This window comes from Schistocerca americana, chromosome 3, assembly GCF_021461395.2.
Source record: "Schistocerca americana isolate TAMUIC-IGC-003095 chromosome 3, iqSchAmer2.1, whole genome shotgun sequence".
Taxonomy (NCBI): domain Eukaryota; kingdom Metazoa; phylum Arthropoda; class Insecta; order Orthoptera; family Acrididae; genus Schistocerca; species Schistocerca americana.
Window position 1 is genome coordinate 844,130,135 of NC_060121.1, and position 14,128 is coordinate 844,144,262.

The following is a 14,128-nucleotide window of genomic DNA, read 5'->3' on the forward strand; positions in this document are numbered from 1 at the left end:
AAACAATTATATCCTCTTAAGAGAAAACTTAAATACCACATACAGTGTAACAAGGAGCAGTGCATTCGGGAGAAGTCAACTGAATCAGTCAGTCAATGGCATTTTTAATGATTCTGTCGACGTCGCCAAGGGTGCCGAAACATGTGGCAAGCGGACAACAAATTTAAGATAATGATTTGCGACTTACGACTGACAGCTAACACTGCGTTTATCTTCACATACCTGTAACAGACAAAAGTTGCTTAAGCATGGCAATACTTCACATATGAATCATAATAAATACAGGATTAAATAATACAGGCGTATGCTAGATAGATGCAAGGCATACGGAACTGTCGAATTCAGGCTATTATTAGATATAAATTATCTTGAGACCACCATCCCGAGGGAAAATCTCAGGTATCTCTTATCTGACGTTTTTATGTGACACAGATAAACCTATTATGACGTTCACGTATTACTACGTGTTTACAGTGAGGGGGAAGAGAAGAGGAAAAGAATGGGAAAGGTAAGCACACTACTGAATACATCTACATATTATCGTAAAAGGAGAAGGGCGCGGTGGGGAGTGGGGGAGGGCAGAATATTACGCTTCTACGTTACTCGAGGGAAACTTTCAGCGTGCTAAAGAGGGTCGTAATTATATGCGTAGCCAGGTACAGAACCTGAACTTTTCAAAAGTAGTTTGTTTATGGTAATGCTTTCTGGTGAGCAACATTTTTATCTGTAAGATGGTATACGACGTCGAGAATTCTGAAAAAGCGACAGCTTCCGGGAAATATCGGAAAATCTACCTCAGTGGACTGTTGCATTCAAACTTTGTAACACGAAATAAGTCGTGAGGGGGCTGGGGTCAGGTCCAGCGGTAGTGCGTACTGCTATGGGGAACACTCCCTCGGGACTCAGTCAAACGTCAAGAGTCGGGAGTCGGGAGTCGGGAACTGCGAGTTGCAAAGGCGTGGTGGTGAGGCATTGGCCCGTGGAGAAACGTGGAGTTTGAGACCTTGACTTTTCCCGGCGAACTGACTGTTCAAATAACTTACGGGTTTGCTGCCGGGTGACGTCGTCGAACACCGCCTATCTTTCATCAGGAGCACACCCTGCCATTCTCAAGGCACAAATGCAAGGAAGAAGAAATGTGCAAGCAAATTTAATACCTCGGTTCACAGAGGAGAAACAAGGAAGGCACCACACACAGAACAAGTGTCAACACAAACAAAGATAACCATCAGAAATATCGATAGTTACTGTTAATAAACAGGTGAGGTAGCACTAATTCTGTCCCTCTGTTTTTTGATGAGAGACAGAGCCGAATTCCAAGCAGCATTTAAACAAAATCCACCATCTCTGTTAATAAGGTTGCTTGATTGATTTCAACAGCTTCCTTAATAACACTATGCCAATAGCTGGACGTGAAAGCCAGAATCTCCGTGTTGTTGTATTCCATACGATGACCGGTGTCAAGGCAATGTTCTGAAATAGCGGATTTGCTCGGCTGTTGTAAGCGTGTGTGACGCTTGTGTTCAATATACCGGTCTTCCACAGTCCTGATTGTCTGACCAATATATGACATGCCACAACTGCAAGGAATACGATAGACCCCAGTCTTACGCAAACCAAGATCATCTTTTACGGACGCCAACAAGGTCTTAATCTTAGAAGGTGGTCGAAAAACACATTTCACATCATATTTCCGCAAAATATGGCCAATCCTGTTGGAAATGCTTCCTGCGTAAGGCAAAAAGGTCGTAGACTCAGGTGCCACTTCGTTGTTATCGTCACTCACCCGTTGCACAGAAGGCTGATGGCGCAACGCACGTTTGATCTGCCTCTCACTATAACCATTCTGACGAAAGATGACTTCGAGATGTGATAGCTCAGCTGACAAACTTTCAGGGTCTGAGATAACGTGGGCCCTGTGAACTAAGGTGCGAAGTACTCCTTCACGCTGAGCTGGATGGTGACAACTATCAGCTCGCAAATACAAATCAATGTGGGTAGGCTTCCTATAAACAGAATGTCCCAACGTACCATCAGTCTTACTTTTGACCAACACATCAAGGAAGGGAAGGCATCCATTGTTTTCCACCTCCATAGTGAACTGAATATTCGGGTGGATTGAATTCAGATGTTCCAAAAACCGGTTTAAATTCTCGCTACCATGAGGCCAAACAACAGAAGTATCGTCTACATATCTAAAAAAACACGCAGGTTTCTAGGTCGCTGACTCCAATGCACGTTCCTCAAAGTCCTCCATAAACAAATTGGCCACAATAGGTGACAACGGGCTTCCCATTGCAACTCCATCAGTCTATTCGTAGTACTGACTCTTGAATGAAAAGTAAGTGGAAGTCGGCACATGTCGAAACAAATTTGTTAACTCGACACCAAACTTAACCTCAATTAGCTGCAACGAATCAGAGAGAGGAACGCGAGTGAAAAGAGAAACCACATCAAAACTGACTAAAATATCTGAATCATTCAAACGCAGTCCCTGCAATCGACGTAAGAAATCCGCAGAGTTCTTAATGTGGTGTTCACACCTACCTACTAGTGGGCTCAACAAACTAGCAAGATGTTTAGCTACACGACTTTCAACAACTTATTATATGCATAACTGTTGCAACAGATTGCCGGGAATTATATATATATATATATATATATATATATATATATATATATATATATATATGTGTGTGTGTGTGTGTGTGTGTGTGTGTGTGTGTGTGTTTATACACACATTTGAATTACAAAAAAAACAAATACTAAAAAAAGGTTGCATGGCGCGAGATTCGATCCGGCGACCTTCGGATTACGAACCTGAGCGCTTACCGCTGCGCCACGACGCTGTAGAAAATTATTAATCGTAGAGAGTATTTCACCGCAGCGGTTTCTTTTAACTGTCGATTTTCTCGACAACGGCTGAGAAGTGCATCTTGGTGCTTTGCCACATTACACCTCTGGCCATGAGCTTTTATTATGCGCAGTATGAATCGAATCTGAATTTCACAATTGGCGGCCTCCCCTTGTGAGCCAAGGAAACGTTCAAACTTCGCCGAATGACGAGCAGTTACAGATTGAAATTCCCAGTCCGACTGCGACCAAGAGGCGCCGTCCACCCAATCCCAAGAAAATTCAGAAACATTAGACGCCATCATTAAATGAAGCTGAAATAATTCCTTAGAAACAAAATCTAATTGACGTTGACTATAGTGGATCCTTTCACGAAAAAGAGCTAAACCAGCACCCTGCTTGATGCGATTGGCGGCAGGAGAATTAATATGATGCACAACCTTAGCAAACGTTGGAACCACACTACGATTTCGACACTTCAATAAAAAGGACAATGCACATTCCAAACTTACTCTACTGCTGCGAAGTTTATCCAACCTCCGCAGGCAACGATACATTTCCTCCCCGTAGAGGTAAACAATGTGAGACCTTAACTTTTCCCGGCGAATTGAATCAGGTCTCTGGAAGACCGGTGTATTGAACACAAGCGTCACACACCCTTACAACAGCCGAGCAAATCCGCTATTGCAGAGCATTGCCTTGACACCGGTCATCCTATGGAATACAACAACACGGAGATTCTGGCTTGCACGTCCATCTATTGGGATAGTGTTATTAAGGAAGCTGTTCAAATCAGACTATCAAGCAACCTTATTAACAGAGATGGTGGATTTTGTTTAAATGCTGCTTGGAATCCGGCTCTGTCTCTCATCAAAAAACAGAGGGACAGAATTAGTGCTACCTCATCTGTTTATTAACAGTAACTATCGATATTTCTGATGGTTATCTTTGTTTGTGTTGACACTTGTTCTGTGTGTGGTGCCTTCCTTGTTTCTCCTCTGTGAACCGAGGTATTAAATTTGCTTGCACATTTCTTCTTCCTTGTATTTGTGCCTTGCGAATGGCAGGGTGTGTTCCTGTCGAAATATCGGCGGTGCTCGACGACGTCACACGGCAGCAAACCCGTAAGTAATTTGAACGTGGAGTTTGTTCGGTGCTTGAAAGGAAGGAGCTCGTGATAGAGCACGATGCAGCTCAACGCTAACACGGGTAATGGAGCTGTAGATATGGTACTGCTTCCAGCAGAGAACAGTACTTTTGTACACAAAATGTGTCATACAAATGTGCGGTTTATTTATTCAGAAATTTTTGGTATTATGTACACTACTAGTCATTAAAATCTCAATATCAGGAAGGATAGAAACTAAAGAAATTTTATTTAAGGCACGCATAGAGTGTAATACGGAGGATACAAGGTTAAGTTTTTACGTAGTCTGAGGATATAGAGTGCGAAATTTAGTGTACGGAACTGCTACCACTGCAATGCCTCTAACTTAGCTGGGCATCAAGACTAACGGCTCTTGGTTGACAGATACAGCAACGTCTTTCTATGCCAAAGTCATTAACAGAATTTACTTAATTTATGGTTCTTTATTCTAATAAAGAAATATATCTGGCATTCTACATAAGAGGTTTCAGTAATAATTTTATATACAAGTAATTAAAAATCATAGAATCTGTCAATATTAGGTTGGATCGGAGTGACTGCAAGTCTGAGGCTATTCTCAAGGAGTTCATCTCAGATTTTAGTTCTATTTTTACTCTTTGTGTGCTTTACTCTTGAAAATAAGTGTTCACAAACGTACGTGTTTACAAACAAAGACGCCATATATATAACATATTTGTCTCTAAGTAGATATGCTTTGTAAAAATTCAGCGAAGATACATGATAAAATTTTTATTTTAGCTGGATGTCAGAGCGCAACTTTATGCATTCCATCTGAAAATTTCTGACATGTATCTATAGCGTTTGTAAAAGATGTCGCATAAATACAAAAACTTTATTACTTTTAAGAAACTCCTGAAGTCAGATACTTGCATCAAATCGAAAATCATGTTTGGCCTAGTTGTCGGAATGAAAAGTACTGTTTCCATTTACTTGTGCTTGCCAAAATTTCAGTTTCATTTGGAACGCGGTTATTGTTCGGAACATTGTTCTGACAAGTAGGTTTCTACGTTGAAGACGCCTTTTTAAGTCCTCTAAATAAGCAGGCCCTTCTACTGGAAACGCTAAATCTGCCACCCATCTGGCATGGTCAAGTTCTGGCACAGATTCTGGTTTTGATATCATAGACGATATGATTTCATTAATTATGCTACAAAATATTTTCAATATCAAGCGCCGACTGAGCCATCCTACGTCTGTAAAATATAGGATAGCACCGTACTCAGCGTCCAAACGTCTGAGGAATTCCTGAAATTGCCGATATTTCAATCCGATAATTGTACAAAAATAACAAAGAATTTGCTTGTATTTCCGTAACTTAATTTCGTTATAGTTCTCTAAATTTCTAGTTTCGCAGCTGCAACCGAAGTAGCCGTAGTCGCAGGATAACAGACCAGCGGGTCTGACGGATTGGCCTGTTATACAAGGGTGAGTCAAACGAAAACCTTAAATATTTTTTTAAATATTATTTATTTTCAACATAATCCCACCGACGCTCAATGCAAGTCCTCCAGCGCTTACAAAGTGCATAAATTCCTTTAGAAAAATTTTTTTTTGGTAGTCCGCGCAACCACCCATGCACCGCGTGGCGTACCTCTTCATCAGAACGGAACTTCTTTCCTCCCATTGCGTCTTTGAGTGGTCAAAACGTATGGAAATTACTTGGGGCAAGGTCTGGTGAGTACGGTGGATGAGGAAGACCCTCAAAATGCAGGTCTGTCATTGTTGCAACTGTTGTACGGGCAGTGTGGGGCCTTGCATTATCATGTTGCAAAAGGACACCTACTGACAGCAATCCACGTCGCTTTGATTTGATTGCAGGCCGCAGATGATTTTTTTAGGAGATCTGTGTATGATGCACTGGTGACAGTGGTCCCTCTAGGCATGTAATGCTACAAAATAACGCCTTTTTCGTCCCAAAAGAGAGTCAGCATAACCTTCTCTCTGATGGTTCTGTTCGAAAGTTCTTTGGTTTTGGTGACGAGGAATGGTGCCATACCTTGCTCGCTCTCTTCGTTTCCGGTTGGTGGAAGTGAACCCAGGTTTCGTAACCAATAACGATTCTTGCAAGGAAGCCATCACCTTCTCGTTCAAAGCGCCGAAGAAGTTCTTCACAAGCATCAACACGTCATTCTCTCATTTCAGAAATCAGCTGCCGTGGCACCCATCTTGTAGACACTTTGTGAAACTGGAGCACATCATGCACAATGTGGTGTGGTGACCCATGACTAATCTGTGAACATGCTGCAATGCCATTCAGTGTCACTCGGCGGTTTTCCTTCACTATGGTTCAAATGGCTCTGAGCACTATGGGACTTAACGTCTGAGGTCATCAGTCCCCTAGAACATGGAACTACTTAAACCTAACTAACCTAAGGACATCACACACATCCATGCCCGAGGCAGGATTCGAACCTGCGTCCTGAGCGGTCGCGCGGTTCCAGACTGCAGCGCCTAGAACCGCTCTTCCACCCCGGCCGGCCATTCACTATGGCTTGAACTGCTGCAATGTTCTGTGGAGTCAAAACTCGTTGTGCCTGACCTGGACAAGGAGCATCTTCCACTGAAGTCACACCATTTGCGAACTTCATACTCCATTCGCAGACTTCCTGCTGTGACAAACATGCATCACCGTACTGAACCTTCATTTGTCGATGAATTTCAATAGGTTTCACACCTTCACTACGCAAAAACCGAATAACAAAACGCTCTTCTTCCTTGGTGCAAGTCGCAAGTGGGGCGGCCATCTCCACTATGCTGCCACCTACAGGCCATTCTACACGCTGTTTGTAGCACGCTTACCAACTTTCAGGATAACGGCGCTAAATTTCGATTTGTTATTACAAATATAAGGTTTTCATTTGACTCACCGTCGTAAGATGTAGACGTCCTGCGAATTTCGAATTAAAAATATTCAATTTACGATAACTTTACATACACTTTTTTTTTTACCGATCGTGTGATAGACGCTCACTTCTTGGGAAACACTGATACTTGCTTTGGGTCGCGGATTGGAAGCCCCCTGCACTACACGACATTCTCACAAGCATACATCATCATTCAAACATTATTTCTGAATGAGAAATCCGCTGCGTATTTTTCCATACAGGTAGAAGGTTGTTGACATTACTACTACCTACTTGTATCTAGTGGCGCTAAAATGCTAATAATTTGCATATCCAAACATGTAGGTATTTTTACGCCAATCTGACGTTTTTCGCATGTTGCCTTCATCGTGTTTCAATTTTAATGGCCAGCAACCTAAATATTTCAGCAGTTATTTCTTCACAACTTAATTATTTCGATGTATAAACGTATCGTAGGTATCGATCTTCATGTACACAGTAGTAATCCCTGTTAATTAATTCCCCCTTTAATTAAGAACTTTTCCGTTCAAACAGCCATCTTCTGTGCCTTTCGAGGAAAGGCACTTTACACAGCAGCGCTTTGACGTGCAGCCCTCAATGGGATTCATTACTTGAGAAAAAACAAAAGAATTCTTAGTGCCCTGCCGGTGCATTGACACCGAGGACGAAGGTTCTTGGTACCTGCCGAACGGTTGCCTCCACAAATTAGTCCGTCCTCAGTCACGTGCAAAGCCCCGTACCGAGGTGCCTGACTCTCATTTAGTATTTACTAGCGACCTATCCAGACCTCGCACGGGTAGCACTGAGTATCTACTTATTTGGCGTAGGGCTACTACATTATTTATGCAAACATTTCTCGTGAACCAGTTTATCTGTTAGTGAAAACCGAATGAGAATTCCTACAATTAGTCTTCACACACAGATTGCAAGAACGGGACCAACTGCGGCTGAAGACAATCATTCAACGCGACAGAAGTGTAATCCTTCTGCAAACTGATCCAGATTTCAATTCTGGGCCATCAAAAAGTGTTAAAGTGCGAACCATTCGACGAAACATAATAGATATGGGCTTTCGGAGCCGAAGGCCCACTCGTGTACCCTTGATGACTGCACGACAAAAAGCTTTACGCCTCGCTTGGATCGGTCAACACCGATATTGGACTGTTGATGACTGCAAACATGTTGCCTGGTCGGACGAGTATCGTTTCAAATTGTATCGAGTGGACGGACGTGTACGGGTGTGGAGACAACCTCGTGAATCCATGGACCCTGCAGGTCAGCAGGGGCCTGTTCAAGCTCGTGGAGGCTCTGTAATGGTCCGGGGCGTGTGCTGATGCAGTGATATGGGACCCCTGATACATCTAGTCACGACTGACAGGTGACACGTACGTAAGCATCCTGTCTGATCACCTGCATCCATTCATGCCCCTGTGCATTCCGACGGATTTGCACCATTCCAGCAGGGCAATGAGACACCCCACAAGTCCAGAATTGCTGCAAAGTGGCTCCAGGAACACTATTCTGAGTTTAATAACATCCGCTGGCCACCAAACTCCCCAGACATGAACATTATTGAGAATGTCTGGGATGCCTTGCAAAGTGCTGTTCAGCAGAGATCTCCAACCCCTCTTACTCGTACGGGTTTATGGACAGCCCTGCAGGATTCATAGTGGCAATTGCCTCCATCACTACTTCAGACATTAGACGAGTCCATGCCACGTCGTGTTGCGGCACTTCTGCGTGCCCGCGGGGGCCCAACACGATATTAGGCAGGTGTACCAGTTTCTTTAGCTCTTCAGTGCAATAGCACACTTGTCGCCGAGTTTCGCGATGAGCTAGCTGAATATCACTTTCCCTGAAGTTCTAGAGATGCAACCACTCTACCATAACAGCCCCGCGTTGTTCAGTCACCGACAGCGACGCTCCTTGCAATGACGCGCCCAGCAGTTGTAAGTTGGAACGACAGGGTGACGGTCGAAAAAAACTTTTTTATTATTACGGAATTAGAAAGTATATTCACTGTCGGATTATTCCCCAAAATAATATGCGCGAACCCCAAAAAGTAACGATTCTGTGAGCGTTTGAAGCCGAGCGTGCACGGCACGCCTCGGCGTTAAGAGAACCAGTTGCCGCAAGTCGTTATCGATGCCATCACCCCTATTTATAACGATTTGAGTAAACCTGATTTGCTGGAAGTTGTTTGGGCGGTTCTTTACTCAAAATGTGAACGAAAGTTTCAACAGTATCATTTGGGTACACGCTCCAAAAATAACATCCGGACGAAGCGAAATTATCAATATTGCTTCAAATTTGACCGTATGTCTGTCCACTGTAGGCCATACTGCACGTGACAAATACCCTACAAATCAAAATCGGCGATGAACTGCGTCGATTCTGTGGAGGCGCCAGTGGCCACGCGTTCAGCGTCGATATGGGATTTGAGGACGAAAATTGGGGATTATCAGGTCAATGTAGCAGGAAGCGGCCATTCACTTGCCGGGGCGATAGTTACAGGACCAGCAATCGATGATGTCCCTTAAGTTTCAAGCTTTGTCCCTTTATTTTATATGATAAATACTTGCCGAACTTTAAACGCGTTTCTCTCAAAATCAATTTTCGGCATGGTTTGCGTTGTCCAAGCTACAATTTTCATCCGATTTTAATGTTTTTTGGTCTCTGTTCAAGCAAATTCAATACTCTACAGTTCATCGAAGCCGGTTTCTTTATGTTGATATTTAGTATTTTTTTCGACCAAAAAAGACGTCCAAAATGGCTATTTTTTTTCAAATTCACACATCAAAAAAAGTTTTGCATCACCTCGTTTCCGAGAGTTCCAGAACCTGTACAGAAAATTGGAATAGAGATCAACATAAACATCCAATACAAACTTCAATGTATGCTTTATTCATTGCAGCAAACCCTATTTGTTTACTAAATACCAGAACGGAGGAAAAATCCTGTATTTTTAACAATATTTTCGTCCGTCACTGTCGTTCCCCCGTGACGAGATGTGTGAGCTCAGGAACATGTGAGAGCCTCACAACGGAGCCAGTTTGTCCGCATAGCGCATGTAACTTAGTGCTACGTGCCCAGTGATATCGGGTGCCTCGCATCAAACTGCCAACTTTTACGGGGGAAAACGAACCAGTCATAGTTTTGGATTGACAATAATATCTTTGTTTAGCAATACTCCACCCGATTTAAAGTATCCGAGCACTCCAAAGTAAGGCGAAATTGCTAGCTAGATGTCACGAGAAGCGCACCCGCCAGCATAAAGGGAGGCGGGGAATACTGTGATGTCAGTAGAGATGCAGTAACAGCTGAGTGGGTCGGTCAAGAGGGCTCAGTGACTTCGAACGTGGGACAGTTGTTGGATGTCACCTCCGTAACAAATGCATTAGGGCCATTTCAACCCTTCTACAGCAGCGGAAGTCGACTGCTCGTGATGTGATTTTGAAGTGGGAACGCAAAGAAACAACCACAGCTGAATCGAAGACCAGCCAGATCTAATGAACTGACGGACAGGGGTTGTCGACCATTCAACCGGCTACCAGACCCATGTTAGTTAGATAGTAGTCTCTAAAATTACGCCTGAAATCAGCGGAAGGAATCAGTTGTGAGTTCCAAGCCGCTACCAGCAATCCAGCCAGCACAATAACTGTTCGTAGGGAGCTGAAAATAATAGGGCACAGTGGCGAGCAGCTCCTCATAAGCCACCCATGTCTGTAGTCAGTGCTATGTGATGCTTGAGGTGATGTAAAGAGCGACGCTACTGGGGTGTTCATGACCGGAAAAGAGTGATTTGGAGAGATGAAACACGCTGTACCCTGTGGAAAACTGGTGGAAGGGTTTGGGTTCGGCGAATACCTAGACGTTACCTGCCATCATGTGTAGTGCAATCAGTGAAGGACGGAGGAGGTCCTGTAACCATATTGGGATATTTTTCATGGTTACAGTGTGGTCTCTTTGTTGCGTTTAAATGCTGAAGGATATGAACACATTTTGCAGCACTGTGCTCGGTAGAGGAACAGCTCCGAGACGATAACTGTTTGTATCAGCGTGACGATCCACCCTGTCATAAAGCAGCCTTTGTTACGCAATTGCATTTGAGCAATAGCGTGTAGGAAGCGGACTGCCCTGACCACAGTCCCGACCTGAACCCAATGGTACACCTCTGGGATGAGTTATAATGTGGAATTCGGTCCAGACAGCACCGTTCAATATCACTTCCTTCTCTGGTTTCTGTTCTAGATGAAGAATGGGCTGCCATTCCTACTAATACGTCAAACAACCTTACTGGCAGCGTCCCCATTGGAGTTCAAGCCGCCACAAAGGCCCATTTTGATGTTCACTACTAGGTGCCCAGATATTTTAATCAAGTACATATTTCATTGTCAACGGCCTTGCTGCAGTGGTAGCACCGGTTCCCGTCAGATCACCGAAGTTAAGCGCTGTCGGTCTGGGCTAGCACTTGGATAGGTGACCATCTGGTCTGCCAAGTGCTGTTGGCAAGCCGGGTGCAGTCAGCCCTTGTGAGGCAAACTGAGGAGCTACTTAACTGAGAAGTAGCGGCTCCGGTCTCGTAAACTGCCATGCTGCCAGGAGAGCAGTGTGCTGAGCACATGCGTCTCCATATCCGCATGCAGTGATGCCTGCGGTTGAGGATGACACGGCGGCCGGTCGGTACCGTTGGGCCTTCATGACCTGTTCGGGTGGAGTTTAGTTTTTTTAATCTATTTCATTAAGCGACATTTACGTATAACAAATTGGCAAACGAGTTTTATTCACGTCTTCTGTTCGACTATGATCTGCTGTGCACTATTACTAGCTTCGCCACATTATATACTGACGACATAGATTATTAGCTTTACATGGCTAACGAAATTCGTTTAAAAGTCGTTTCTTGGTGAACTCTCCAACCAAAACATGTAGGCTGAAACAATCTGACAACTACAATACTCCAAAAATCTGACAAGTGTCCATTAGAGTTAAGACTGATGGTGATAATCTAGGTCACTTAGTGTTGTTTTCACTTTCCTGTTCCTTTCCCTACTTTTTACTTTTTCTTTTTAGTACAGGCACACTGAGTCTTCATCACATGTTTGCCTACCATGTTAAACGCATGCTTTAGTCTTTAACGCATTACGATACGTTAGTGTCCTCATTCTCTCCCGCCAAACGTTGCTGTGCGTACCTTCATCAAAGTAACAAAGTAACGAACAGTCGAGTATGGAACACGAGGATGTTGTTGGTTCTCCCTGAACAACGCGCACAGTGTTCCACGTCAACGTGCAATATTTGCTTTGTTTAGCGGGATGGTGTTAAACCAACTACATTTGTGTGTACTTCTGCAACTAGTTTCAGACTTCTTGTGTAAAATAAAGACGCTGGACAGAGAAACAAAGTGAATAATGAAAACTACTGTTGCACTACCGGTGGCAAGCGTCGTATGAAACTGACTCACTTAAGGAAGCAGAGCGACATGACAATCGTACACATAAAATAAGGCGCGATGAAGTTCATTCTCTGACTGGTCGTTGGTAAGATAAGCCGTCTTGTAAACAAATTGTTGGGAATCCACTTGTTAGCCTGATCCAGCTACGAGCTTTCAGCTTCTACCACCTAACTTAACATACATTAGACTTTCCCACCCTACTTCTACTGTGTGGCACAGACTTGAGCTGTAACCACTTAAATTCAATTTCGAGTCTGTCTGTACAAGGCAGCAGCTGCGACGGAGAGCAACAGACACTTCGGCTTGCTAGACAGCACCACTGCTTACCTAAATCTTTCCAATTTCTGAAAAGAAGAGCAAGAGCACCCTGGTCACTTAGTCCATGTATTCACTGAAACCAACCAAGAAGCCTGTGGTCCAAAAATTTTACATCAACGTTTATTACTTTTTCATGCAACGGAAATGGAGCTGATAAGAGACAACCGTGGCGGATAGTGTCAGTGTCTTAAGTAATGTTTATTATGTTGATGAGAAGATGTTTCAAACATCACGGCGAATAACATTAAATTAGTGAAATGCAATCTTATTAGAGATTACCTTGATATCTTTTATGAAAGTAAAATACTACGTTTTAAACATACGAGTTCGTATCGCTGAACACGTATCCCACATGACCTTTGTCCGGCGCTGCCGTCATACTGAGGTCGACCAGCACGCGACCTTGTCGACGTGTCGTGACCGGACAGTGACTCCCTCGGCGTTGACATCATAAAACTGCCGTTTGACATTGCATGTGAGCGTGCAAAACGGAAAACGAAACTTCAATGATTTCTCCAGTTTGAGGGATGAAGAGAAGAACAAAATCGGAACGATACAAAAAAAAAAAAAAAAAAAAAAAAAAAAAGAAAAGGATGCAAAAACATCGATCAATCGGATACTAAATTTTAACTCCATACAGAGAAATAGTGGACAGTAGAACGAAGATTTAAGAGTTGCTCAGAACGCCAAAAAATTCATTCCACTGACTGTTGACGAAAATGGGGCGTTAATCTGAAAAAGGAATACCCCACTTTGGAGAAAGGCTATCGCACCAAAAGAACGACTCGCCCGTTATGTGTGGTCAGTGAATAATCTTCTTCGTTACTTATAAGACTTACAAATAAGAGTATTTTATTTTTTGCATTACAACTCAAAAATTTACATTAAATACGTGCATGCTGGCTTTTCTAGAATACGTAGATTGTATCATTTTAGCTACTTCCTTACTGGATAATTTTGTTGAAAAGATGAATTGCAAACATGTATTACGTTTCTCTGCAAGTGGATTTTTAGAGGGGGAGAGCCCTTCCGTAGATATCAACGGGTTTTCGATGATGTCTACGTAAACTTCATATTTGTGAGCGCGGAGCTGGCGTTCGATAGCGCCCCAGGTGTGTTCCATCGGGTTCAGGTTAAGCGAATTTTGTGGCCAAAGCATCATCATCATCATCATCATCATCATCATCATGCTCATCAAACCACTGTAGCAAGATTATGGTCTTGTGACACAGGCAATTCTGATGGAAGATGCCATCGCAGTCGGGGAAGGCAACAACCATGGAGGACGCAAGTGGTCCCCAATAATTTTCTCGTACTCCTCTGTTCAAAATCAAATAGGAGTAATGCAGGAGTAGGTTTAATAATGAATAAGAAAATACGAATGCAGGTAAGCTACTTTGAACAGCATCGTGAACGCATTATTGTAGCCAGGATAGACAGAAAGCCAACATCCACCACAGTAATACAAGT

At 43.3% G+C, this 14,128-nt stretch overlaps 1 pseudogene; it reads left to right on the top strand.

The window, feature by feature from the left end:
• Nucleotides 1-11,278: 11,278 nt before the first annotated feature.
• On the top strand, nucleotides 11,279-11,396 carry LOC124607971 (annotated as a pseudogene).
• Nucleotides 11,397-14,128: the final 2,732 nt, after the last annotated feature.